This window comes from Mustela lutreola, chromosome 8 (assembly GCF_030435805.1).
Source record: "Mustela lutreola isolate mMusLut2 chromosome 8, mMusLut2.pri, whole genome shotgun sequence".
NCBI lineage: Eukaryota > Metazoa > Chordata > Mammalia > Carnivora > Mustelidae > Mustela > Mustela lutreola.
In genome coordinates this window covers 82,154,151-82,181,601 of record NC_081297.1, presented here as the reverse complement: position 1 = coordinate 82,181,601, position 27,451 = coordinate 82,154,151, and the positions used below count along the sequence as shown (strand labels likewise).

The following is a 27,451-nucleotide window of genomic DNA, read 5'->3' as shown; positions in this document are numbered from 1 at the left end:
AGAGAAAATGTGATTTAGTAGAAATATTCTGATTGTAGTACATTAAAAATTTAAAGCTGCTACATTAAAAAAAGAAGTTAGGGTGGTTTTACAGTGTAGCAATAGCGAGAATTCAAAGCTGGTTTTGTTGGTATCAAAGTCAACACAACTGAAATTAGAGGCTTCATTCAAAAAGGTTTAGGGAACTCACACATCCTCTTTCAATGAGTAAACTGGATCACTTTGGTAGTCAGCAAGAGCAAACCAGTTTTATGTACAGCTCTACCACATTCAGGAACCATTCATTTATTTAAAACAGACAAAACTCCATTTAAAAAAAGAAAGCAAGGCAGTATGCTAAGGGAGTCTCTATGCACTTGAAGAATCAAAGGCTGTTAATTTTTAGCATACGAAAACATTTGGGAAGAAAGAGCCAAAATATTAACTCTTTAGCAGCAAACTTGAAGCAACTCCTACATCTCCAACCTGTATGAGGGGTAACTAACAATGTTATAAAAGAAACAAAATAACTGAAACATTCAAACCCAAGTATACACAATCTCTAAATATTAAATCTGAATCACAGTTTCTCTTGGTGTAACCTTTACATAAACCCTCCCAAATAGAAAATAATTAATGTAAAGAAAAGAAAGATTTACAGAATAGCTTTATCAGTGATAAAAGCTAAATCTAAAATTTAGGCGATGACACAATTATGGAGAGACTGTAGTAAGTGGGACTACATAATACATTTTGTTCCTTATACTTTTCTTCTTTAGACTATATAACAAATAGCAGGGCTTAACTAGCATTATTCAGCTCTTACATGGATATAACAAAACCGCTCTATTAGAATCAGACTATCTTTTCTTCAACACTTGGGGTCTTCTAGTAATGGATTTTGCTAATGCCACAAGCAATTCAACAGAGTCTACAGGAAGAAAACAACCAGTAAGGATAAGGACTTGGGGTTTTATGAATATATTTCCCTCCATATAGTTTAGCAATTACTACATGGCTCTAAGGTTATACTCTTTATTTCAGAGGGGAGTTAATTAATGTTAAGACCTTCAAAAATCATCACTGAAGCAAAAAATGCAAGCACATAACTTTTTTGCAAATGAGGGACTAAGGAATTTACGAGACGGCATGCTGGTTGGTGCCCTTAAAGAGCTTATTCACCTGTAAAATGTGAACAGTTTATTCACAAGTGATTCACATACTACAAACAAGATCAAATTATTTTCCCTTCTGAGACCAATGAGTCACTTTAATGTTCAAGAGAGGATACACATCAAGCATACAAAAAGCAAGTGAAAATGAATTTAGTTGTATATTCCCATCTCAAGAGACTTTGTGACCCCCTTTACTTAATGAAGCCAATTACACTACTTGCAGGACCGAAGCTCAAACTATAAGCTATTTCAGACTTATAAAGACCTTCTAACCTTCACTGTTAGAAATATTTTTCTGCTTTAAAAGAGGCTGCTATCCATCAACTGATCTATCCAAAGAAGATGTGGAGTGTGTGTGTATATCTGAATATAAGAGAATATTATTCAGCCATAAAAAAAAAATGAAATCTTGCTATTTGCAACAGTGTAGATGGAGCTAGTGAGTATAATGCTAAGTGAGTAAGTCAGAGAAAGATAAATACCATCTGATTTCACTTGTATGTGGAATTTAAGAAACAAAACAAGCAAAAGGAAAAATACAAGAGAGAGAGAGGGACAAAGCAAGAAACAGACTCTTAACTACAGAGAACAAACTTATGGTTACCAAAGGGGAGAGGGGCGGAGATGGGTTGAGTGGGTGATAGGGATTAAGGAGTACCTTGTTTTGAAGAGCACAGGGTAATGTATGGGAGTGATGAATTACTATACTGTACCCCAGAAACTAATATAAGACTGTATGCTAACAAGCTGAAATTAAAATAAAAACTTGGGGCGCCTGGGTGGCTCAGTGGGTTAAAGCCGCTGCCTTCGGCTCAGGTCATGATCCCAAGGTCCTGGGTTCGAGCCCCGCATCGGGTTCTCTGCTCAGCGGGGAGTCTGCTTCCTCCTCTCTCTCTGCCTGCCTCTCTGCCTGCTTGTGATCTCTCTCTGTCAAATAAAATAAATAAATAAATAAATAAATAATAAATAAAAACTTAATCAATCAATCAATTAATAAAAAAAGAGGCTGCCAATTTATTTTATTTTATTTTTTTTTTAGGTTTTTAGTTTTTTAATTTTTTTTTTAAAAGATTTTACTTATTTATTTGACAGACAGATCAGAAGAAGTAGGCAGAGAGGCAGGAGAAGGGAGGAAGCAGGCTCCCTGCAGGGAGCCTGATGCGGGGCTCGATCCCAGGACCCTGAGATCATGACCTGAGCCGAAGGCAGAGGCTTTAACCCACTGAGCCACCCAGGTGCCCCGAGGCTGCCAATTTAAAGCATGAGTAGAATAATGCTCAGGAAACCTAAGAGTGGTGACATACTAATCTGCAAAACTTTGCTTCAGACTTCAAACTTGAAATCTAAAGAGCATGTTTCATAATGCTATTAGTGTCAACCCAAATCTGAATCTAGGGCTTATATTATACTGGCAAAAGACATTATTGCTAATTAAACTTTATACTTATCTAAATATAGGGCTTACAAATGATGATTCTTGAGAGTTCACCAGTGAACATAACCTCCGAAAGTCTCCCCAAATTTTGAACAGTTGTTTTTAAATCGTCACTTTAAACAATACTCTCCTAGGATATACGCAAGGAGTACAACTTTGTAGACTCACCTTACGGCGCTGGAGTCCCCAAGTGGGAGGAGTGCTGAGGTAGTCTTGAGGAAGAGGAGAGCACCAGACAGGTATTCTAGGATGAGGTACACAGGCACCTGAAAAGGTACACAGTGTTCTTACAGTCCTGGCTGATTTTTATCTTAAAAATGCTAAACCACCCATTTTAACTCATAAACATCAAAGATCAAATAAATAAGCTTTAGCTTCAAAAGTTTTCCCAAGAAGAATTTTTCATCCCCTCTCTGACCTTTACTCCTCTGGACTACAATACTTGTGGGGTGAGTTTGTTTTCTGTTTTGTTTCAATCAGCATTTTTCCCGCCACTGAAAAGAGAATCTCAGTTGTATCTGAAAAAGGTCATTTGACGGGCCCATGGTGCTCTAGGAAAGACTGTGTGCTGCCTTTTTCTCCTGACCAAAGCTTCCGGTAATACCACAATAATTTCTTGAAAGCAGTTTAGCAATTAGACATTTGGAAAACTGCCTAAAGCTGGGGCCGAAAAGTGACGTTGAAGGAGACATCTCAGGTTTTCAGTCTTCAAAAATAAAAACAAAAAAATGCCACATTTTTCTTTGGTGAGTATAAATTATTACCACTAGCTAACCCAAGAAAGAGAGTAACTTGGCATCAGTTCTCTTGACCATTCTATTGCCTAATGCTGTGAGAATGTGAAACTCTGCCATTAGTTATAAAGAAAGCCTAAGAAAGACATCTTGGCCACAAGGCGGGAATTGACGCAATTCAGATGTCTGCCACATTCAGACTATGCCCTTAACAGATGTTTCTGCATTTATTTATAGAAAGGTTTACTTTAGTAACAAGACCATCTTCTATCAACTATTTTTTTGCACACTCAGACACTAAACTACTTTTATGAATAGAAAGTTACAGAAAGTTAAAGAAAGTTACAATCCTTAAAATCTTAGTTATGAAATAATAAAAAGTATCAAATTAGAAATAATGTAGAGAGAAAGAACCCAAATGTGATGCAAGCTATCAGAAAATATCTAAATTTCAAACACAGCTGAGGATGGGGTAAGTTACTCCAAAATTTCCTTTCGTAGCTGGGCTCTCTCTGCACGGCTACTAGAATCCTGAATGGAGACACTGTCACTCAGTCTGATTATTAGACTAACATTTCATGTAACTTAATAGGTATATAAAACTACTATCCATTTCTAGATTATTTTTTACATAGTGTTATGGCTGCAGTGCAAAGGTGCATTAGCGCATGCTTCCAAGTTTTAAAAGAAAAAGAGGACAGCACTCACATTAACATTCTTTCTCATGAAAACAAGTAAGCTTTAAGTGAACTAGGTACCACAGCATTCCTATTTCATCATTTTATGTCAGATGGGTTAGAGCCTTCTGGCTTCAACTAGACCTACCTATCTCCTAAAGAAACTAAAGAAAGACACATATTTGAGGCTTATGTGTTTTGGTAAAAGAGCCTGTCCATGGAGCATGTCATCCAAAAAGCAATGAAGAGGGGCGCCTGGGTGGCTCAGTGGGTTAAAGCCTCTGCCTTCAGCTCGGGTCATAATCCCAAGGTCCTGGGATTGAGCCCCCCATCAGGCCCTCTGCTCAGCAGGGAGCCTGTTTTTTCCTCTCTCTCTGCCTGCTTCTCTGCTTACTTGTGATCTCTCTGTCAAATAAACAAAATCTTAAAAAAAAAAATAAAAAAAGCAATAAAGAGTCAGCCCCGCTCAGGGAGAGTATTGGAAGGTGAATTAAAAACCACGTGAGAAAGGCTATATATATAAACAAAGCACCCTAATTTCTACCCTTGGGGCCGAGAAGCCACCTGGAATCCAGCTCTCTCTGGCAAATGGATTCTTAATTATCTAAATCAAAAATCCCATTTTTAATCTGTCTTTTCTTCTTTAAAGCCTCATCTTTCTTTTCAGTTTTGTTTAAAAAAAAAAATCTTTTGAACATGGGAAGTGGGCAGTTGAGAAGGAGTGTCTAAAATTGACATAATCATTATCTTCTTATCCATAAAATAAGGTTATTAATACTAAAGCCAGACATTTAAAGGCCAAGATTACTGTGCTTATTTTCCCATGCATAATTTAAAATGATACTTACATATAAGCTAACATTAAAATCTCTCCTTTTTAGATTTTTATAATTACAAAATTCTGGATAAGTCAAGGTTCTCTGGAATAGGATGGTAAGTGTTCTAGTCTTGTCAGGGTCCTGGAAACATGCTTCGGATGCCTGTGGGAAATGCCAGAACAGACAAGAAGCAAAGGTCTCAGGCTCTTGTATACTTGTACTCACCTCTCTAGCCTCCTGTGAGGCTTCAGTCCTCTCCCTACTGATTACTATAACCACCCTAACTATTCAACCCACTGCCCAAAGCACTTAAAAAAACAATATACACACAAAAAAAGAGCAAATCCTATCATTCTATGGTTTTTAAAAGAAAAAAAAAAGTCCAAACTTCTTTTGTTTTGCCTGTAACTGTAGTGACAATATTTTCCTAACCACAAATATGGATATAAGATCTAGCAGTTGTGAGGGTGGTCATGAAGACAGTAAGAAATTTGTGATTTAAACTGAGATCATCTCAGAAAATTTACAAGGTCCTGGGGCTCTACCTGAGACTCTTCCCCATCCTTGCATACCACTGTCTAAACTTCTTTCTCGTCATTCCCTTGAAGCTATCACATGACATGCCCCAGCCTCAACCCCACTGCTCAGCTCCTCAGCCTCTAGCGCTACTTCATGCTGGCATCTCATGCTCAGGTTCCACCAACTTTCTGTACTGACCAAACTCCAACTTACCCTTCAAGAGATGACTCAAATGTCTCACATTCCCTGGAAACCTTCCCTCATCCAAACTGATTCATTCCAGGAAATCTCAAGTGGCTGGCTAAAAGTACTCTTGGGTACTGTTTCCTAAATCCCCACAACCCTAGGAGGAAGGTAGGCTATAAAAAGGGAATAATCAGAATAAAGACTAGAAAGGTAAAATAAATGGTCATATAGCTAATAAATAAAGGAGCCAGAAATTGAACTGAGGCAAACTGACTTCAGAGCTCATGTTCTTCAACAACTGACCTCATCATCTTCAGTATGTACCCCTGTTGTAATACTTGGTATAATTACAATGAAATATTTGCCCTTCCTTGAGGACAGAGACACTTTGCACTGCTATCTATATGCAACTGAAATTGACCAAGAACCAATGTATGTTAACACGTGCAATTTGGGATAAAAGATGTAAAAATGAAAAATCTCTATACTCCAATAATTGTATTACTTTTGATAAAATTAAAATTTAGGTTATCTGAACATTCACTGGACACTTGCACATATTAGATTACACATTCTAGTTTGGTAGCGAGCCTTCAAGATAGCCCCCAAAGATCCTTAACTCCTGATCTTTGTACCCTAGTATATTCTCCTCCCACTATGAGCAGTTAACTTGTACAGCCAGCAGGATTATCAGGGAAATGATGTGTGACTTCCACCCTAAGTCATAAATGAAAATGCAGCTTCTATCCTGCTCTCTGATCATTTGCTCACATTACAGATGGTCAATTGGCCCTATGGAGAGGTCCACATGGTAAGAAACAGGCCTCCTAGGGCGCCTGGGTGGCTCAGTGGGTTAAGCCACTGCCTTCGGCTCAGGTCATGATCCCAGGGTCCTGGGATCGAGTCCCGCATCGGGCTCTCTGCTCAGCGGGGAGCCTGCTTCCTCCTCTCACTCTCTGACTGCCTCTCTGCCTACTTGTGATCTCTCTCTGTCAAATAAATAAATAAATTCTAAAAAAAAAAAAAAATGTTTAAAAAAGAAAAACTTTAAAAAAAAAAAAAAAAAAAGAAACAGGCCTCCTGCCAACAACCAGTTCAAATTTGCCAGGCATGTGAGCAAACTACCTTGGAAGTGGATCTTTCAGTCCTAGTCAAACCTTCACAGAGACTACTTATAACATGGGATGACATGTGGACTTTAATTTTTTTTAAAAGATTTTATTTATTTATTTGTCAGAGACAGAGGGAGAGAGAGTGAGCGAGCACAGGCAGACAGAGTGGCAGGCAGAGGCAGAGCGAGAAGCAGGCTCCCCGCTGAGCAAGGAGCCCCATGTGGGACTTGATCCCAGGACGCTGGGATCATGATCTGAGCCAAAGGCAGCTGCTTAACCAACTGAGCCACCCAGGCATTCCTGGACTTCAATTTTATGTAAGATTCTGAGCAATAGCCACCCATCTAGGACATTCCTGGATTCCCGATCCAAAGACATTAAGTGAGATAAAACAAAACAAAACATGTATTGTTTTAAGTCCCTAGGTTCAGGGTAATTTGTTATGCAGTAATAGATAACTAATATATATCTATTGCCACATACACAGCCTTTATTTATATTAGTTTATAAGAATGCAAATAGAAGCTATTGATAGAAATGAACACAGTATCAGGATACTGCAATTCCTATACACAGAACCAAATCAAAACAGATTAAGAACTAAAGAGCAAAATAAATTCCAGTTTTCAAGAGATATTGCCCTTTTCCTTTCCTTTTTTTTCTTTTTTCCCCAAATAAACGAAATAAAGCATGCAAGCCCTTCATTTGCTTATAGGTATCTCTTCATGACTGCTGATTAATTCTTTGGTATATTCCCTTTCTCTAAACTAGGCCTATAAGCTGGATAATCAATGGACAACAGTGGCATTTTTATTACCATAGAAATCAGAAAAGAGCTTATTGCTCTAGTTATTCAAGTCTTATAGGTCATATAAGAAAAATTCTAAAGGTTTGGAGGAATTACTCTTTCCTCTGTGACTTCTAGATGCCTGAAAAGTTAAAAGAGCACATTTCTTTTTTATCAGAAAGAGAAAATCCCTCTAAATATTCAACTATAAATAAATATTCAACTATAAATAGAATGCAACAGCAGATTTTCATAAGGGATATCTCTTTGTATACACAAAATAAATTAAGACCATAAATATTATGCAAATTTGAAATTCTCCTGATTTTTAGTTTTTCTAATAAAAGGTAGGAACATTCAAAGTTGGTTTTCTTTGGTTTTTTTTTTTTTTTTGGCACCAAAACTCACAGCCATCCTACATCTGTGAATATGATTCAGTTGTACTAAATATACAATGCTAGTAAAAAAGGTATCTTAGGTTTTACATATTCCACATAAAATGTTAAAACAATAAAATGTTTACAGAAATAATAAAGGTAGAAATAAATCCATTATGATGCTATTAGCCGTTATTAGTTTGAAAAGCTGAGGGCAATGATAATAACAAAAAATAATTATTTATATAATAACCATTTACCAAATCCTTAATATATTTAAAATATAGTAGGAATTATAAATGTGAATAAGATATGGATTTCTTTCCAGTAATTCTGCAATATTTATGTGACATAACTAATGTGTAGTTATAGTAATACCAAGTGAATATTTTGGAAGCACCAAAAAGATCTGAAAAAAAAGCTACAGTAGAGTTCATATTCTGGTGGATATTCAGGAGGCCTTTGTGAAATAAGCTATTATACCTCCATATAACCGCAAATTTTTTGAGCCTTTTCATGTTAATATGTTGAAATTCCCATTATACAGATGACAAACCTGAGGCTTATAAAGATTAGGTGACCTGATCTGAACCAAGTTCTTGCCTTTTAAAGAAGTTATATTAGATACCTGGAAAGTAAGTGCCAGGCAACACCCTACGCATCATTAGAAGCTATCCACTACTCTGTGAAGGTAAATCCTGACAGTCCCCATTTTGCAGATGAAGACACTAAGATCTCAGAAAGATTCAGTACCTTTCCAGGATCACATGGTTAGTAAAAGGTACAGCCCTGATTTGAACTCAGGAGTAACTGATTCAAAAGATCTTGCTTTTTTCTACCAGACTTCCATCCCAGGTTAGTTCACATAACCCATGCTGCCTCTCTTAAGTGTTCACATTCTTGACTGCACCTCCCCCTTCTGGCCTAATCACTTGATCTATAGCAATTGACAGCAATTCTGCTGCCAGAACTGAAATGCATCCTTATTAGTCTGATTTGTTATTAAATGCCACACAGGCAATCAGAAGAGTAACAAAGGAGAAGGATAAGACAAAGGATATGATCAATTATTTTTTAAGTAGCCAAACAGTCATCTTTATTTAGACAAGTTTGAAAAACGCATTCCATAAGCTTTGCTAGACAAGTTATCCAAGGGTTCCTTGGATAGGGTCTTCTTCCCCTAGCTAACACTTAACCCACACATCAGAGTTGTTTTCAGGGCAACTGCAGAGTTTGGTAAGCATTCATTAAATAATTTAGGTATTTTTATAGAAGTTCTATCACTCCAATTTGAGCTGCCCCCAAAAACCATGATTAAATGCATATAGGTTAAAGAACAAACATAACCGTGTTAATAGACACTATGTTTCCCTGTAGAACACAGCTCAGACAAATATGACACTGGGACATATTAAACGGTTACATTAAGCAAGCACTTAGAAAGAAACAGCATGATTGTGGCGTGGTCCAGTGATTAGGCCAGCACACATGGCCCAGCGTTTAAGAGAAAACATAAAACTGATGAAAATGTTAAAAGGGAAAAAGACTTGAAGAACAGAAGAGGAAGTGAGCTCCTTCCACAAAGCTGTCTTTACTGTTGCTTAGAAAGTACAAGGCTCTTTTGGAGGCATAGTGATTTTTTTCAGAAGAATTTAGGTGGGGCAGGTATACCCATTAAAGAGCTGCTTTCTAAGACCAGCAAAAATTCAAATACAGTTAACTGGTCTTTGATTTAAATAAACTAAAGGTTAATGACACCGGTGAAGCTGTGGCCAGTCCTTCAGCAGAAAGTTCCTCTAAACATACTGAAAGGAATAGAGATTTCCAGAATGTTTTGTGTTATTTGTTAGATCCACTCCCCCACAGCTCCATGGAAGCCTGTCTCATTTCTTCTTTATACTCCCAGCACCTCGCACAGAATCTGGCACACTCACTGAATGAGGAGGGGCTTGATAAAGCAGGAATTTGACATACTATTTCCTGAGGGGGCATGCAGACAGCCAGCTGATACAAATTTCTCTTTTCCTTCTATACCTACAAGGATGGATTTGTTGAGAGGTAGGAGGACTATTTTTTAAATGAAAGAAAAAAAAATTAATTAAAAAGCAAACTTGTGGCTTTGTTTTTTGTATTAACACAAATGAAATACCAAATATTGATTTTAGTCACCACTCCCACCACTCCTGAAAATTTTTTTGAATACCATAGATCTCTCTAGTTAACCTCTCATCTTATCAGATTTGATCATCCAGCTTTTTTTTTTTTTTTTTTTTTCCTTAAGATTTTACTTGTTTATTTGACAGAGGGAGAGAGAGATCACAAGTGGGCAGAGTCAGGGGGAGTTGGCGGGGGGCGGGGGGCGAACAGGCTCCCTGCTAAGCAGAGAGCCAGATGCAGGGCTGGATCGCAAGACCCTGAGATCATGACCTGAACTGAAGGCGGAGGCTTAGCCCGCTGAGCCACATAGACGTGCCAATCATCCAGCTTTATTTCTGTCAATTTACCATCTGCTCAATACTGCTACCAGACAACAAGAAAAATCCCAAGATTGCTTTTAAAGACCTCACAGTTCTGATCAAAAGGTTATCCACAGAGATGTTTTAAACTTTCTCCTGTTTTTCTTCTGTTGGTCCTAGAACTCATTTTTAAAAACCCTACCATAAAGAAGGGTATTTTCAAATGTGATGGATTCATTTTAAAATTAACACTAATTAATTTGAAGTGACAATGATTTTCATTCTTCTTTTAAAATAGTTGATAGAAAATTTTTAGCATATTTTAAAAAACAAAGACAAAACACAGAGAGTGTAAAGAATACCCTGCTATTGAAATTGACAATTACTGGGGCACCTGGGTGACTCAGTGGGTTAAAGCCTCTGCCTTTGGCTCAGGTCATTATCCCGGGGTCCTGGGATCAAGCCCCACATCGGGCTCGTTCTCAGCAGGGAGCCTGCTTCCTCCTCTCTCTGCCTGCCTCTCTGCCTATGTGTGATCTCTGTCAAATAAATAAATAAATAAAATCTAAAAAAAAAAAAAAAAAGAAAAAGAAAAAGAAATTGACAATTACTATGTAACATTTCAGCATGCTCAAGTATGTTTTAAACAACTATCAAATTTCATAAATTGAACTATTTCATAATGTATGTTAATTTTGAATAAATGTTTTCACTTCAGTTCCAAGAAGAGCATAAGCAATAAGGCTGCCTTAAGTTGAAGAAAAGAGTATCTTTATGTTTAAACGCTACTTAAGCCAGGCACTCATTAATTATTTACCTATTTCTGAGACCTTATCATTTCCTGCCTTAGTGCCTTAAGGAAGGGAAGTCCTTGGATCATTTCTGGAGTTGTAGTCTCCACAGGTTTGGTATCTTCTTTTCCCTTGCTGAGACATTATAATACTGACTGTAGTGCTCAATTTGGCTCCAAGTTAATCAAAACTAAGTTACAAGGCAAGACTGCATGACATAGTTGCCGTAAGGTATCAGATTTCGGTCAGCTCATACCACATTCCCGTCCATACTAGTCACGGTCTAGCAATGACTCTAAAAATCAAGAGTCTGCTCCAGACCTAAGACACAGGAAAAACAGCAGGAACATATAAGAGCCAGTGTGTAAGGATAAATAAAGGAGAAAACAGGATAAAAAAGGGAAAATGACTAAGCAAACAGAAGTGCCAGAAGAGGAGGGGGGAGAAATAAATAAATAGGAACTTGGTCAGGGTTGTGAAAAGCCAATAACTAAGGGAAATGATAGGTCAGATGTGAGGGAAACACACGGAGGAAGTGAATGGAAGTCTAATGCCTGCATGATTCAGAGACAAACTGGGTTAAGAGGAGCAGTCAGCAGATGTGCTAACAGAAGAGGCAAGCAATGCTGACATGATCTAGAAGCTAGCAACAGCCTACACATCACAGGCTCCCAAAGGCACTTAGAACCCATAGTCTCAATAGTCCAGCCAACCCACTAAAATGTGAGGTCATCCACACTGAAGTCAAGGCTCCAAGGAGAAAAGTGACCTTGCGCTCCACATGTTCTGGAGGTAGTGCAGCAAACACCCTAAGCTGAGCTCTGCTATGATGTGCATTTGGGACACTCATAACCTCCCTGGAGCCTCAATTCCTTATCTGCACAGCAAAGCTCATGGGAATAAGTGTACCTGCTATATCCTGTAATAAATGCCTCATAATCAACATCTCTATGCTCCGGAAGATGAAGAATCCTAGAAGATAATGAACTGATGAATGTAAATCCTCAAGACCACTGCACGTCTGTGCGGGGCAGAACCCAACTTAGGATGCTGGGGAAACCAGAGTGGACATAACCATCTCATCTCTTTAAGATTGAGGGCAAGTGAGGTGCCCGGCTGGCTCAGTGGATTAAACCTCTGCCTTTGGTTCAGGTCATGATCCCAGGGTCCTGGAATTGCGCCCCGCTTCGGGCTCTCTGCTCAGCAGGGAGCCTGCTTCCCCCTCTCTCTCTGCCTGCCTCTCTGCCTATTTATGATCTCTCTCTCTCTCTGTCAAATAAATAAATAAATCTTAAAAAAAAAAACAAAAAAGAAACTACCCTTTGGGGTGCCTGGGTGGCTCAGTGGGTCAAAGTCTTTGTCTTCGGATCAGGTTATGATCCCAAGTCCTGGGATCAAGCCTCGCATTGGGATCTCAGCTTAGCAGGGAGCCTGCCTCCCTCCTCTCTCTGCCTGCCTCTCTGCCTACGTGTGATCTCTGTCTGTCAAATAAATAAATAAAATCTTAAAAAAAAAAAAAAAGTCTGAGGGCAGGCTCTGCTACAGGGTCAAAGAGACCAGGAGAATTGCTTGCTATACCTACATTCAGGGAAAAAAATTCTCTAAACACTTCATTTTATACCACCTTCTACGTGCCAAGCCACTGTTTTAAATACTTCATGCATATTAATTCATTACTGCTCATAACAATCCCACGAAATAAGAATTTCCTCCTTTCCTGATAAGGCAAATAGCTTACAATCCAGCTCACCCTGCTAGCAAATGGCAGATTCTGTATATGAATCTGGCCCTGTTTACTGGAGCCTAGGCTCTTACACACTCCATAACACTGTCTCTGGCCAGGACTCTGCACCTTGTTCTCCTGACAGGATGGCCTTCTCTCCTTCAAATACTGATTTCAGCCACCTTTCTCTGAGTTTCACATCTATAAGATGGAGATAAGACCACTTCTTTCCCAATGGGATAGAATATTCTTATATCATGATGCCTAATAAAACCATAAAAAAGATGCTCTATATCATATATCAGTAGGGAAATGCAAATTAAAATGAGATACCACCACACACCTATTAGAATACCCCAAATCTGTAACACTGAGTATATCAAATGGAACAGGAACTCTCATTCACTGCAAGTGAAAATGCAAAATGATACAGTCACTTCAGAAGACAGTATGGTGTGCAATAAACATAACGCCTTCCATAGGATCCAGTGATTGTACACACTGATATTTATCCAAAGGAGCTGAGAACTTATGTTCATAGAAACTTGCACATGGATGTCTACAGCAACTTTATTTATAACTCCCCAAACTTGGAACCAAATAAGAAGCCCTTCTGTAGGTGAATATATGAACTGCGGTACATCCAGACAATGGAGTATTATTCAGAGCTAAAAATGAGCTATCAACCATGAAAAGACATGGAGGAAAGATGAATGTACATGACTAAATGAAAGAGAAGCCAATCTGAAGAGGCTACATACTGTATGATTCCAACCATATGACATTCATTCAAGAAAAGGCAAAACTATGGAGACAGTAAGTGGTTGCCATGGGTTGAAAGAGAGGAAGGCATGAATAGGCAGAACATGGAGAATCTATACTCTAATGGTGGGTACATATCATTGTACATTTACCCAAACACATAGAATGTACAACACCAAAAGTTAATGATAGTGTAAATATGGACTGGGTGATAATGATATTTCAATGTAGGTTCATTAATTGTAACAAATGTACCACTCTGGTGGAAAATGCTAATAATGGGGAAGGCTATGCACGTGTGGGGTATATGGAAAATCTCAATAACTTCCTCTTCGTTTTGTGGCAAACCTAAGACTGCTCTAAAGAGATGAAGTCTTAAAAAAAAAATGCCCAACAATAGCTGGCACATTGCAGATCCTCAGTAATTGCTAATTTATACCTTTACCTCAAGTGATCATTACCTAGATAAAGGCTACCATCTGTCCAGCCTTTCATGTCTATGTCTGACTAAGGCCCTGGTCAGACAAAATGGCTCCCTGCACAGCCAAAGACAGAGCAATGCTAGGACTGAATCTGCCTTTCCTCCAAAAGGCACCAAACAAAATTACCCGGATGTATCTCCCTTCGATGGATATGACCAAATTTAAAGATGTCTTCATGAGCTATGAAAAGCATAGGGCTTGTTTGAACCCGGCAATGAAAAGAGCCCATTCCTGAGCTGTTATCTGGTATAATACGAGAGGTAACACGAGGCCTAGCATTATAATGCTATAACTTATAAGTTACAGCATTTGATGAAAAAAAAAAAAAAAAACATTTAGCAAACTACACAACAACTGTAGCAATTCTTTAGGACTCATTTCTGCATGGTGCAACATTAGTGCAGCCCTAAGACTTAACAGAGCGGAGTTCACTTCCCACATATACTAGCCAATAGGCCTGGGAAACCAAAACTGCCCCATGCTCAAAATCCACATGCTCTGCATCTGAAAAACTAAAGGCTCAAGATCAGGGTCATATCATCACCCTGGACATTTTCCTCTGGGCATATTCCAATTTGTTAATGTCCATGAAATTTGGCACCCAAAACTAAAAATGACTTTCTAAAGATGGTCTGATCAGCTTTAAAGATTTATTACCTGTGTTGATTCTGCCCTGGCTTTTTTTTTTTTTTTAATATTAAATTATTTCCATTAAATGCTGAAGAGATATAAAGGATAAAGAATTACAAAAGAATTCTAGTTGTGCCACAGCTAGTTTTATGGAAAAAAAATTACTAGTATCTCTGAAGCTCCTTTTGACTCTTCCTAACCCACTCCCCCTCATGCCCCACTTAGAAGTTAAAACTCCCCTAAATTCTGTGCTTACTCTTGCCTTTAGAAAAGTAATCATTTATACTGAAATGATATACTATTTGGTTTGCCCAAATTTCTGAACTTGATATAAATGGAATCATACCACATATAATCTTTTTCTATTCAATATTGTATTGCTGCTTGGATGGGTGATCTATTCATTTTCAAAGCTGCAGAAAGAGTTCCCATGCACAGGTATGGGCTCAGGCTGGCTGTCTCCAGGCAGCACGCACTTTGATGGAATGGTGCCTATGATGTATTTACTGGTGGTTCATCATGTTCAGTCATCATCTTAGTGCTACAGTAAGCCACTGTATGAAGCACACCATGGTTATGTTTTCTACAACTGATGTTTTTTTTCCAGGGTTTATGGGGTGGGCCACATAAAGTACTCTCAACACTGGTGGATATATGCTGGGTTGTAGGGTATGTGTATTTTCAACTGTATTAAATGAAATCAGTTTTCTTCAAAATTGTGCTCATGACCTACTATGGTTTATAAAATTTCCTGGGTTGGATTCAACTTTTGTTTTTAAATGAAAAAGAGCAAATCAGAAAGGAAAAATTATAGAGAATATTACACTTAGGAGGATACAATCAATTTCCTAAAAGTCTGGCTTAAATTATATACAGCTATCATATGTATACACACATCAATAAATGAGTTTTTTACTGTAGGTCAGTCAGAAAGCTCAGTGTCTTCCAGTTCAAGAATTCTTTCTTTGGCTAGGTCTAATTTACCATTTAGCCTGCATACTGATTTTTTTTTAAGATTTTATTTATTTATTTGTCAGAGAGATAGACAGTACAGGCAGGCAGAGTGACAAGCAAAGAAAGAGGGAGAAGCAGGCTCCCCGCAGAGCAAGGAGCCTGATATGGGACTCGATCCCAGGATGCTGGGGTCATGACTGAGCCGAAGGCAGTCACTTAACTGACTAGGCCACCCAGGCATCCCCGTGCTGATTTTTAAAATCCAATTATACATTTATTTTCTCAAAGCTTTGTTTTTTTCAGACCTCCTTTGTCATTTTTATATTCGCTTGCTATTCACTCACATTTTTTTTTTAAAGATTTTATTTATTTATTTGACAGACAGAGATCACAAGTAGGCAGAGAGGCAGGCAGAGAGAGAGGAGGAAACAGGCTCCCCGCTGAGCAGAGAGCCCCATGTGGGGCTCGATCCCAGGACCATGGGATCATGACCTGAGCTGAAGGCAGAGGCTTTAACCCACTGAGCCACCCAGGTGCCCCTATTCACTCACATTTTTAACATTCCCATTTCTTCAAAACAAAGTTACTTTACATTCTCTGTCTGATAACTGTATTTGAGATCACTCCATGTCTAATTCTGTTATCTAGTCATGATGTTCTGTTTACTTGTCTGTTTTATAATTTTGACCATAAGTTAAAATTTCTGGCAACTATATTTTTCAAACTCTTTTGAGGCCTGGGTTTCTGAAGAAAGATTTCCCCAGAAGGAATCTGCACTTGGTTCTGCCTTGAGCTACTATGCAAAAACCACTTTACAACTATATATTGTCTTTTTGAACCACCTAGGTAAGTAAATTAGGACTGCAAACCTCCATGAATGCTAGTTATTGGGTATAGAATATTAGATAGTTTTCCTTACAGTTTCTGGGGATTGGGAGGAGATCCAGGAAAAAATTAGTTCTAGTTCAATACTACACTATGGAAGTAACCTTTAGGGGATCCCAGACTGAAGTGGAAACATCTATTAAACTATTTTTTCCCCTAACACGGGCTCTGGGCTTTGGAGAGAGCAACAAGAGACGAAGTAAATCAAAGCTGGTACTTACTGGATTCAACAAGTGCTCTCATATTGTCCATCTCACTCATCTCACTAAGGTCTTGCTTTCATTTTACGGCCCATGTTTCCCTCTCATCATTTTTAAAGGCACATATATAATTTATCTAGCGTTTTTATTTCAGTTTGTGGTAGAAGAGTACTTTAATGTATCTAGTCTCACACCCACCAGAAATGAAAGGTCGCATTAACCTTTTAAGAGGCCATTACTTCCTGTTCTTTTCATATGAGCTATGTTGAGATGTTTCCTCATTCCTGTACTTGTGTAACTGCTATTATTTTCAATCTAAATGTGGAAATTCATATTCTGACCCATTAAATTTAGTCTTTTTATGGTTCACCCATTGTTTGAAGCCATAAAAATCATTCTGAATTTTCAGTCTGTCATTTTTAGATTTAACCTGTATCTTCAAACTTTTTCATTCACAAACTTGATTAACGTGCCGTCTATATTTTTATTCCAAGTTGAAAAATATGTGGAACATGATATCCCTCATATATATTAATTACTAAAATATGATTTCTGAAAAAAAAAAAAACTGATGCATCAGGAAAGTAGCACCCAGTATGTTCAATTTCAATAAATTTCAAGTATGTTCAATAAAAAATATTTGCCTGGAAATGTGCTTTTATAAAATCAAGGTTTTATTACCTTTACCTAAGTGTCATTTAAGAATGATTATGGATAATTTTTAGTATAGACCCTTGAAATGGGGATTGCTATGCCCCCCTCACATACCACAAATTAAATTTGATACAGATATAAGAGTAGGTTAAAGTTAACAAAAAGGATGGCTTCAAAAATGATGATACAGAAATAATCAGTCATGGTTTAAATGTTGCTGACAAGTAAAACCATGACAGCAAAAGCAAAGATCCTTCAGGGAGGGCTGAGAGTGTCACGTAAGGTGAAGACCGGTTTAGCCTTTGCTTTGGCGATTAATTTTACAAGAAGTAACAAGGTCATTCAGCATACCTGGTCTATTCCACCTCTATAAGAAAGGGATCAGCAACTAAAAAACATATTAACATTATATAAGGTAACCATATAATTTATTATCGTGGACAAAAGGTCCTTTTGTTATGCCAGAACAACAGGACTGATCTAGTAAACTGGGACATATGTCACCCTAGCAATGTAACTCTTCTTTCTTTTAATAAAGCAACTGCCTCAGTATCTCCTTAAACTGCTCATAAAAAGTGCACATCCACTGCCAATTTTCTACTGGGCAAGATTTAAATTTATGGGATAATATACTAACAAGATCCTTCAAAGCCTCCCTCCCAAATGCTATGTTTAATATACTGATTGTTAAAACAGTCAGTTTGATATTCTTAATTCTTAAAATGAAAGTTTTAAAGGAATTTAAGTTATCTAAAAAATTCACTGAACTGTAATATCTTGTTCCATGAATTTTTTTAAAAATTAGCTTAAATTTAAATTCCTGAAATGAGATTATCTCAACAATCTGACATCTACATCCCCTATGATGAAAAAGTTAAAATTAGAGCATTTCTAACTACTGTCCTTGCCTCAGCTAGGCCTGCTCAGGTAGCCAAAATCTTTCTCACAGGCCCAAGAACTTAGTGCTACCCCTACCCAACTCTCATCAACTAGCAAGAAGACATAATACAATTTACAGCACAAATCCACCTTCCACTATATGTCCTATTGCGCCAACATGGTGTTTTGATATCTTGAACAGGCTGGAAATCACCCCCAAATATCTAAATATAAGGCTTCTCTGAAAAAACCTGATAAGCCAAACCCTGGTCCATCCACATTTCCTAAAGACAGTAATCAGGTAGATCTGAGTGGGGACCACCCCATTTAGGTGGGGTACATACACACACATACACACACATACACACACACACACACACACACACACACTAGCTTGTCACAGTTGCAACCACATCCTTTCTACCAAACCTACCTCACCTCTTAATGCCAACTGCCTGACTACTGTAATGAGTTTGCAAACCCTGCCATAAAGCATGTAAAGAAAGAGATAACCCACATACACAGAAGGCTAACATACTCAAGACAAGCGCATTATATACCCAAGCCTCAGGGGTTGTAGAACAAGAATGTGCAATACCCCAGTGGGTCGGTCTGCTGACTGATTCATCTGTCTAATTTTTTTTTTTTTTTTTTTTTTGCTCACTTCCATGCCATTATCTCATCTTTGCTTTTTCTCCTTCCATTGGCCTCATTCTTCTTAGATGAGGTCTTCCCACTACATGCTCAGTTAAATTTCTGCAAACGTATTTTCTCATTGGTAAAATGAGCAAATTTACCTTGCAGAATTGGAAGATTAAACAAGTATGTGGGTAAAGGACGGAGCACAGCCCTGTACCTATAATATTCACTCAGTTCATGAATCTTTTCTTTTTTTTTTTCTGTAGTATTTATTTTTATTAACATATAATGTATTATTTGCCCCAGGGGTACAGGTCCATGAATAATCAGGCTTACACATTTCACAGCACTCACCACAGCACATATCCTCCCTTATATCCATAACCCAATCATCCTCTCCCTACCCCCTGACCCTCCCAGCAACTCTCAGTTTGTTTTGTGAGATTGAGTCTCTTATGGTTTGTCTTCTTCCTGATCCCATCTTGTTTCATTTTTTCCTTCCCTACCCCCAAAACCCCCTGTCCTGCCTCTCAAATTCTTCATATCAGAGATCATACAATAACAGTCTCTCTGATTGACTTATTTCGCTCAGCATAATATCCTCTAGTTCCACCCACATCATTGCAAATGACAAGATTTCATTTCTTTTGATGGCTGCATAGCATTCCATTGTATATATATACTACTTCTTCTTTATCCATTCATCTTATTGATGCACATCTAGGTTCTTTCCATAGTTTGGCTATTTTGGACATTGCTGCTATAAACATCTGGTGCACGTGCCCCTTCGGATCCCTACATTTCCAACTTTAGGGTAAATACCCAGTACTGCGATTGCTGAGTCAAAGGGTAGCTCTATTTTCAACTTTTTGAGGAAAATCTATGCTGTTTTCCAGAGCAGCTGTACCAGCGTCCATTCCCACCAACAGTGAAAAAGGGTTCCCCTTTCTCCGCATCCTCGCCAACATTGGCCTTCTCCTGACTGGTTAATTTTGGCCATTCTGACTGGTGTGAGGTGGTATCTCATTGTGGTTTTGATTTGTATTTCCCTGATGGTGAGTGATGTTGAGCACTTCATCTGTCTGTTGGCCATCCGGATGTCTTCTTTGCAGAAATGTCTGTTCATGTCTTCTGCTCATTTCTTTTTTTTCCTTTAAAAAAATTGTATTTATTTATTTGACAGAGAGAGAGAGAGAGCGAGCAAGAGAGAGAGAACATGAGCAGGAGGAGTGGAAGAGAGAGAAGCAGGTTTCCTGCTGAGCAGAGAGCCCAACATGGGGCTCAATCCCAGGAACCTGGGATCATGACCTGAGTTGAAGGCAGACACTTAACTGACTGAGCCACCCAGGTGCCCCCATTTCTTGATTGGATAATTTGTTCTGTGGGTGTTGAGTTTGCTAACTTCTTTATAGATTTTGGATACTAGGCCTTTATCTGATATGGCATTTGCAAATATCTTCTCCCATTCTGTCAGTTGTCTTTTGGTTTTGTTGACTGTTTCCTTTGCTGTGCAAAAGCTTTTGATCTTGATGAAGTCCTAACAGTTCATTTTTGCCTTTGCTTCCCTTGCCTTTGGCAGTGTTTCTAGGAAAAAGTTCTAAGGCTGAGGTCAAGGGGGTTGCTGCCTATATGCGCCTTAAGGATTTTGATGGGTTCCTTTCTCACATTGTGGTCTTTCAACCATTTTGAGTCTATTTGTGTGTGGTGTAAGGAAATGGTCCAGTTTCATTCTACTGCATGTGGCTGTCCCAATTTTCCCAACACCATTTGTTGAAGAGACTGTTTTTTCTTGTTTGTTTGTTTTTTTCCCCCATTGGACATTCTTTCCTGCTTTGTCAAAGACTAGTTGACCATAGAGTTGAGGGTCTATTTCTGGGCCCTCTATTCTGATCCATTGATCTATGTGTCTGTTTTTGTGCCAATACCACACTGTCCTGATGATTACAGCTTTGTAATAGAGCTTGAAGTCTGGAATTTGATGCCACCAACTTTGGCTTTCTTTCTCAACATTCCTCTCTTTGGGGTCTTTTCTGGTACCATATGAATTTTACAATTATTTTTTCCATTTCTTTGAAAGAAATTGATTATTTTGATAGGGATTGCATTAAACATGTAGATTGCTTTAGCTACCATAGACATTTTCACAATATTTGTTCTTCCAATCCATGAGCATAGAACGTTTTTCCATTTCTTTATATCTTCCTCAATTTCATTCATGAGTACTTTATAGTTTTCTGAGTATAGATTTTTTGCATCTTTGTTTAGGTTTATTCCTAGGAATCTTATGGCTTTGGGAGCAACTGTAAATGGGATTGACTCCTGAATTTCTCTTTCTTCTTTCTTGCTGTTGGTGTACAGAAATGCAACTGATTTCTGTGCATTGTTTTAATATCCTGACACTTTACTGAATTCCTGTATGAGTTCTAGCAGTTTTGGAGTGGAGTCCTTTGGATTTTCCACATAAAGTATCATATCATATGCAATGAGTGAGAGTTTGACTTCTACTTTGCCAATTCAGATGCATTTTATTTCTTTTTGTTGACTGATTGCTGAGGCTAGGACTTCTAGTACTACGTTGAATAGCAGTGGTGATAGTGGATATCCCTGCTGTGTTCCTGACCTTAGGGACAGTTTTTCCCCACTGAGAATGATTTTCGCTGTGGGTTTTTCATAGATTGGCTTTGATGATACTGAGGTATGTACCCTCTATCCCTACATTTTGAAGAGTTTTGATCAAGAAAGGATGCTGTACTTTGTCAAATGCTTTTTCAGCATCTATTGAGAGTAACATGTGGTTTTTGTTCTTTTACTAATGTATTGTATGACACTGATGGATTTGCAGATGTTGAACCAAACTTGTAGCCCAGGAATAAATCCCACCTGGTTGTGGTGAATAATCCTTTTACTGTACTATGGGATCCTATTGGCTAGCATTTCGGTGAGAATTTTTGCATCCATGTTCATCAAGGATATTGGTCTGTAATTCTCCTTTTAGATGGGGTCTTTGTCTGGTATGGGGATCAAGGTACTGCTGGCCTCATAAAATGAGTTTGGAAGTTTTCCTTCCATTTCTATTTTTTGGAACAGTTTCAGGAGAACAAGTATTAATTCTTCTTTAAATGTTTGGAAGAACTCCCCTGAGAAGCCGTCTGGCCCTGGGCTCTTGTTTGTTGGGAGATTTTTAATGAGTGCTTCAATCTCCTTCCTGGTTATGGGTCTCTTCAGGTTTTCTACGTTGTTCTGGCTCAGTTTTGGTAGTTTATATGTCTCTAGGAACGGATCCATTTCTTCCAGGTTGTAAAATTTGCCAGCATATAGTTGCTCATAATATGTTCTTATAATTGTTTGTATTTCTTTGATGTTGGTTGTGATCTCTCCTCTTTCATTCATGATTTTATTTATTTGGGTCCTTTCTCTTTTCATTTTGATAAGTCTGGCCAGGGGTTTATCAATCTTATTAATTCTTTCAATGAAGCAGCTCCTAGTTTCGCTGATTAGTTCTACTGTTCTACGGTTTCTATTTCACTGATTTCTTGACTGTTTCCTTTGTTCTTCAAAAACTTTTGATTTTGATGAAATGCTCTGATCTTTATGACTTCTCTTCTGCTGGGTTTAGGCTTTCTTTGCTGTTCTTTCTCCAGCTACTTTAGGTGTAGGGCTAGGTTGTGTACTTGAGACCTTTCTTATTTCTTGAGAAAGGCTTGTATCACTATACACTTTCTTCTTAGGACCACCTTTGCCATGTCCCCAAAATTTTGAACAGAGGGTGTTTTCATTTTCATGTTTCCAAGAACTTTTTCAATTCTTCTTTAATTTCCTGGTTGACCCATTCATTCTTTAGTAGGATGCTCTTTAGCCTCCATGTATTTGAGTTCTTTACAACTTTCCTCTTGTGACTGGGTTCTAGGTTCAGAGCATTGTGGTCTGAAAATAAGCAGAGAATGATCTCAATCTTTTGGTTCCAGTTGAGACCTGATTTGTGACCCAGGATATGATCTATTCTATGTTCTATGTGCACTAAAGAAGAATGTGTATTCTATTGCTTTGGGATAGAATATTCTGAATATATCTGTGATGTCCATCTGGTCCACTGTGTTCATTTAAAGCTTTTATTTACTTGTTGATCTTTGCTTGGATGATTTGTCCATTTCAGTGAGGGGGGTGTTAAAGTCCCCTACTATTACTGTATTATTATCGATGTGTTTCTTTGATTGTGTTATTAATTGATTTATATAGTTGGCTGCTCCCATATTAAGGTCATAGATATTTAAAACTGTTAGATCTTCTTGTTGGACAGATGCTCTGAGTATGATAAGTGTCCTTCCTCATGTTTTATTATAGTCTTTAGCATAAAGTCTATCTTATCTGATATACGGATTGCCACCTCACCTTTCTTTGGATGTCCATTAGCATAGTAAATTGTTTTCCCCTCCCTCACTTTAAATCTAGAGGTGACTTTGCATCTAAAATGAGTTTTTTAGACAGAAGATCGATGGATCTTGTTTTTTAATCCATTCTGATACTCTGTGTTTTTTGATTGGGGCACTTAGCCCATTTACATTCAGCGTAACTCTTGACAGATATGAATTTAGTGCCATTGTATTGCTTGTAAGGTAACTGTTACTGTATGTTGTCTCTGTTCCTTTCTGGTCTACTACTTTTAGGCTCTTTCTTTGCTTAGAGGACCCCTTTTAATATTTCCTGTAGGGCTGTTTTGGTATTTGCAAATTCTTTTAATTTTTGTTTGTCCTGGAAGATTTTTATCTCTCCTTCTATTTTCAATGACAGCCTAGCTCGATATAGTATTCTTGGGTGCATGTTTTTCCTCATTTAGTGCTCTGAATATATTATGCCAGTTCTTTCTGGCCTGCCAGGTCTCTGTAAGTCTGCTGCCAATCTAATATTTCTACCACTATATATTATGGACTTCTTGTCCTGAGCTGCTTTGAGGATTTTCTCTTTGTCACTAAGACTTGCAAGTTTTACCATTAGAAGACGGGGTGTGGACCTATTTTTATTGATTTTGAGGGGGGTTCTCTTTGCCATATTAGGGAAATTCTCTACTATAATTGGCTTCAATAGACCTTCCACCACTCTCTCTCTACCTTCTCTGGGATCCCAATTATTGTAATATTGTTTTGTCTTCTGGTAGAACTTCTCTCTTGAATTCTCCGCTCATAGTCCAGTAGTTGTCTCTCTTTTGCTCAGCTTCTTTATTCTCTCACTTGGTCTTCCATATCACTAATTTTCTCTTCTGCACCATTTATTCCAGCAGTAATAGCCTCCATTTTTTATTGCACCTCATTCATTGCTTTTTTGATTTCAACTTGGTTAGACTTTAGTTCTTTTATTTCTCCAGAAAGGGATTTTATTTCTCCAGAAAGGGTTTCTCTAATAACTTTCATGCCGTTTTTGAGCCCAGCTAGCACCTTTATAATCATTGTTCTGAACTCTAGTTCTGACATATTGCCAATGTCCATATTGATTAGGTCCCCTAGCCATCAGTACTGCCTCTTGTTCTTTTTCTTATGGTGAGTTTTTCCGTTTTGTCATTTTATCCAGGTAAGAATATATGAATGAGAGAATAAAATACTACAAGGGTGGCAAAGACCCCAGAAAAATATATGCTAACAAAATCAGAAGAGACCCAAAACTGGGGGAGAGGAAAGGAAGGGAGAATATATATATATATATATCTTATTGGTGAATAGAACAGACACCCACTTGATTTGGAGTGTATTCTGGTCTCTTAGAAGAAATTACTTCCCAAAATTTTAAAGAAAGGAAAAACTCATATATATACACACAAAAATAAGGGTAAACATAATGAAGGGATGGAATATGAGTATAGAGATGAAAATTTTAAAAAGATTCTAAAAAAGGAATTGGTAAGTTGGTTGTAAATAGAAAAAAAAATAAACAAAAGAGGAGAGAATGTGATCAGAGTAGAGAGCAGAACAAAGCAAGTGCTTTATTTAGGGTATATTTTGATCTATTAGAAGTAATTGTATCTCAAAATTTTAAAGAAAGAAACCTATATGTATACCCAAAATAAGGTTAAATACAATGAAGGGATAAAATATGACTGTAACAATGAAAATTTAAAAAGATTTTTTAAAAAAAGGTATTGTTAAGATAAAATAGTTAAAAAATGTTAAAAGAGGAAAGAGGAAAAGTTAAAAAAATACAACAAGAAAAAATAAAATTAAAAAAATTTCACTTTGTAAGACTAAAGGATCATGGGGAAAAAAAGCCATGAATTCTATGTGTTGCTTTCCCCTAGCTCTGGAGTTCACAGTTTTCATTGATTGGTGAACTCGGTCTTGGCTGGATGTTGCTGCTGATCTTCTGGGGGAAGGGACTGTTGTAGTGATTCCTAAATGTCTTTGCCCAAGGTGGAATTACACCACCCTTGCCAGGGGCCAGGCTAAGCAATCTGCTTGGTTTGCTCTCGGGAGCATTTGTTCCCTGAATGCTTTCCGTACTGCTCTGGAGAATGGGAGTGAAAATAGTGGCCTCCCAATCTCCGGCCCCATAGGAGCTGAGAACTCGGGGCCCCACGCCTAATTGCACCCTCAGAGTAAAGCAATCAATGTCTCCCATCTCCCTGGTCTCCCGCTGCACTCTCAGCTCACCCAGCCTGTGACCATGCATTTCTGTCTCTGGCACACAGCCCCGTTTGTAGTTTCCAAACCCAGAAGATTCCTGCAGCACGCTCCTGCGCCACTCCTCCTGGAGGAGGAAAAAGGGGGTCTCTCCGAATCTGCCACTTGTGGGGTTCCTACTTGGAAGGGCAGTGACCTGACTGTGCCTTGGATCACAGCTTAAGGTAATCCCGAGCTGAGAGCCCTCTCCTCATCTCAAACTCCTTCTCTGCAGCTGGGTTCCCTGCTCCAATATCTGGGAGCTCTTCCACACTCAGACGCCCCCAGTCTTTCTGCGACCCCACGGGTCCCAAGACCACACTGTCCCCACGAGGGCTCCACCTCCTGTTTAGTCTCTGAAGTGACATCCCTAACTGGAGCAAACTTCTAGAAATTCTGATTTTGTGCTCCGCAGTTCTACTGCTTGCTGGGAGCTGGCCCCACTCCCTGCAGTCTATCTTCCCATTGCTTGAGTTTTACTTCTCTGCATGCCCTACCTTCCAGAAAGTGGTTGATTTTCTGTTCCTAGAATCGCTGTTCTTCTTCTCTTCAATCTCCTGTTGAGTTTGTAGGTGTTCCGAATGGTTTGATCACTATTTAGCTGAACTTCTGGGACCTAATGCTCTTTCAGTCTGCTACTCCTCCGCCATCTTGCCTCAGTTCATGATTCTTAACTATTATTTTGGGCAACAAACCCCAAAACAAAACCAGTAGTGAGCCAATGCAATAAAACAACTTGTTTAATGGAATTGGAGTTTAAAAAAAATTAAAATTTGCTTGCTTTTAAAAAATGGTAACAAATCTATACTTAAATAAGCAATAATAAATTCAGTGACATCATGTAATCACTTAATGGAAAGAGGGCACCTAAGTAAAGTTACTCAGAAATATTCTGTAAGATTTCCAGAACTCCTTCTTTGCTGATTTCCATGTCCTCATTTAGGCAACATTTTCAATTCTTCCAAGGTGCTTTTAATGAAAGTGCAGAAATGATTATGTAAGAAAGGTCTTTCCCACCCCAGACAGAAAGCACAGCAGTTACTACATTTATTTTTTTTTCCATTGAACAGTGTCTTTAAATCAAAGATGTTGTGTATATTTTTGTTATGTATATGTGTGTGCTTTTTTAAATTCTTAAAATAGAATATGTGAGGGAACTCTTTTCTTTCTCTAAAGAGAATGCTCCATATAATTATATTATGAGTATATTACAGCATAATGACCCACCCAGCCAAAACAAATAACAACAAAACATTGACATTTGAGAGTTAAATGTCGTTAGGACTAGTCCTCTGCAGACTTTTAAAGATAGGGCATATTTGCTTAAATCAGTTTTTAGCCAGAGGGGAAGAGTACTTAGAAAATTTGATGAAAACAAAGAAGTGGACCTAAGGATGAAATCCAGCGTCTTGCACTTAAATTTTTTAAACCACCACTCTAAATTCTATCATTGTGAACCTAAGTTTAAGAGTCACCTTCTCCAAGAGACCCTTTCTGATTCCTCCCCTCTCCTTCTTCCAACAATTAAAGACTGGCCACATCATCTTGTGTCCCGACTGTACCTACTACACACTTCTGCCACAGAAATGAAAACACTGCATGGGTTGCTAATCCAGCTTCACTACTACTCCTGTAAAAGTTCCTCATGGGAGCGGGGTGCCTGGGTGGCTCAGCCATTAAGCATCTGTCTTTGGCTCTGGTCATGATTCCAGAGTCCTGGGATCGAGCCCCATACTGGGCTCCTTGCTCAGTGGGAAGCCTGTTTCTCCTTCTCATGCTCCCCTTGCTTCTGCTCCCTCTCTTGCTGTGTCTCTCTCTGTAAAATAAATAAATAAAATCTTAAAAAATAAATTTTTAAAAAAGTTCCTCAAGGATAGGAACTATCTCTGTGTCTCTATCACCCAATACAGGACAAAAAACACAAAAGGACCCAAACTCTCCTCTATGGCAAAG

The 27,451-nt window shown here is 38.3% G+C and overlaps 1 protein-coding gene across 4 annotated transcripts in view; it reads right to left on the bottom strand.

Moving 5' to 3' along the window:
* Window positions 1–27,451, bottom strand: part of RASSF8 (Ras association domain family member 8) — a 142,412-nt gene that overhangs the window by 89,374 nt on the left and 25,587 nt on the right. For 2 of the 4 annotated variants that reach the window (XM_059185815.1, XM_059185814.1), the window contains exon 2: window positions 2,758–2,855. The exons of 1 other annotated variant lie outside the window; for it this stretch is intronic. The gene's annotated coding sequence lies outside the window, so the exon portion shown is untranslated. Of the gene's footprint in view, window positions 1–2,757; window positions 2,856–4,848; window positions 4,981–27,451 lie in introns of those variants that run through there. One more of the 4 variants, XM_059185816.1, reaches the window with a different exon arrangement.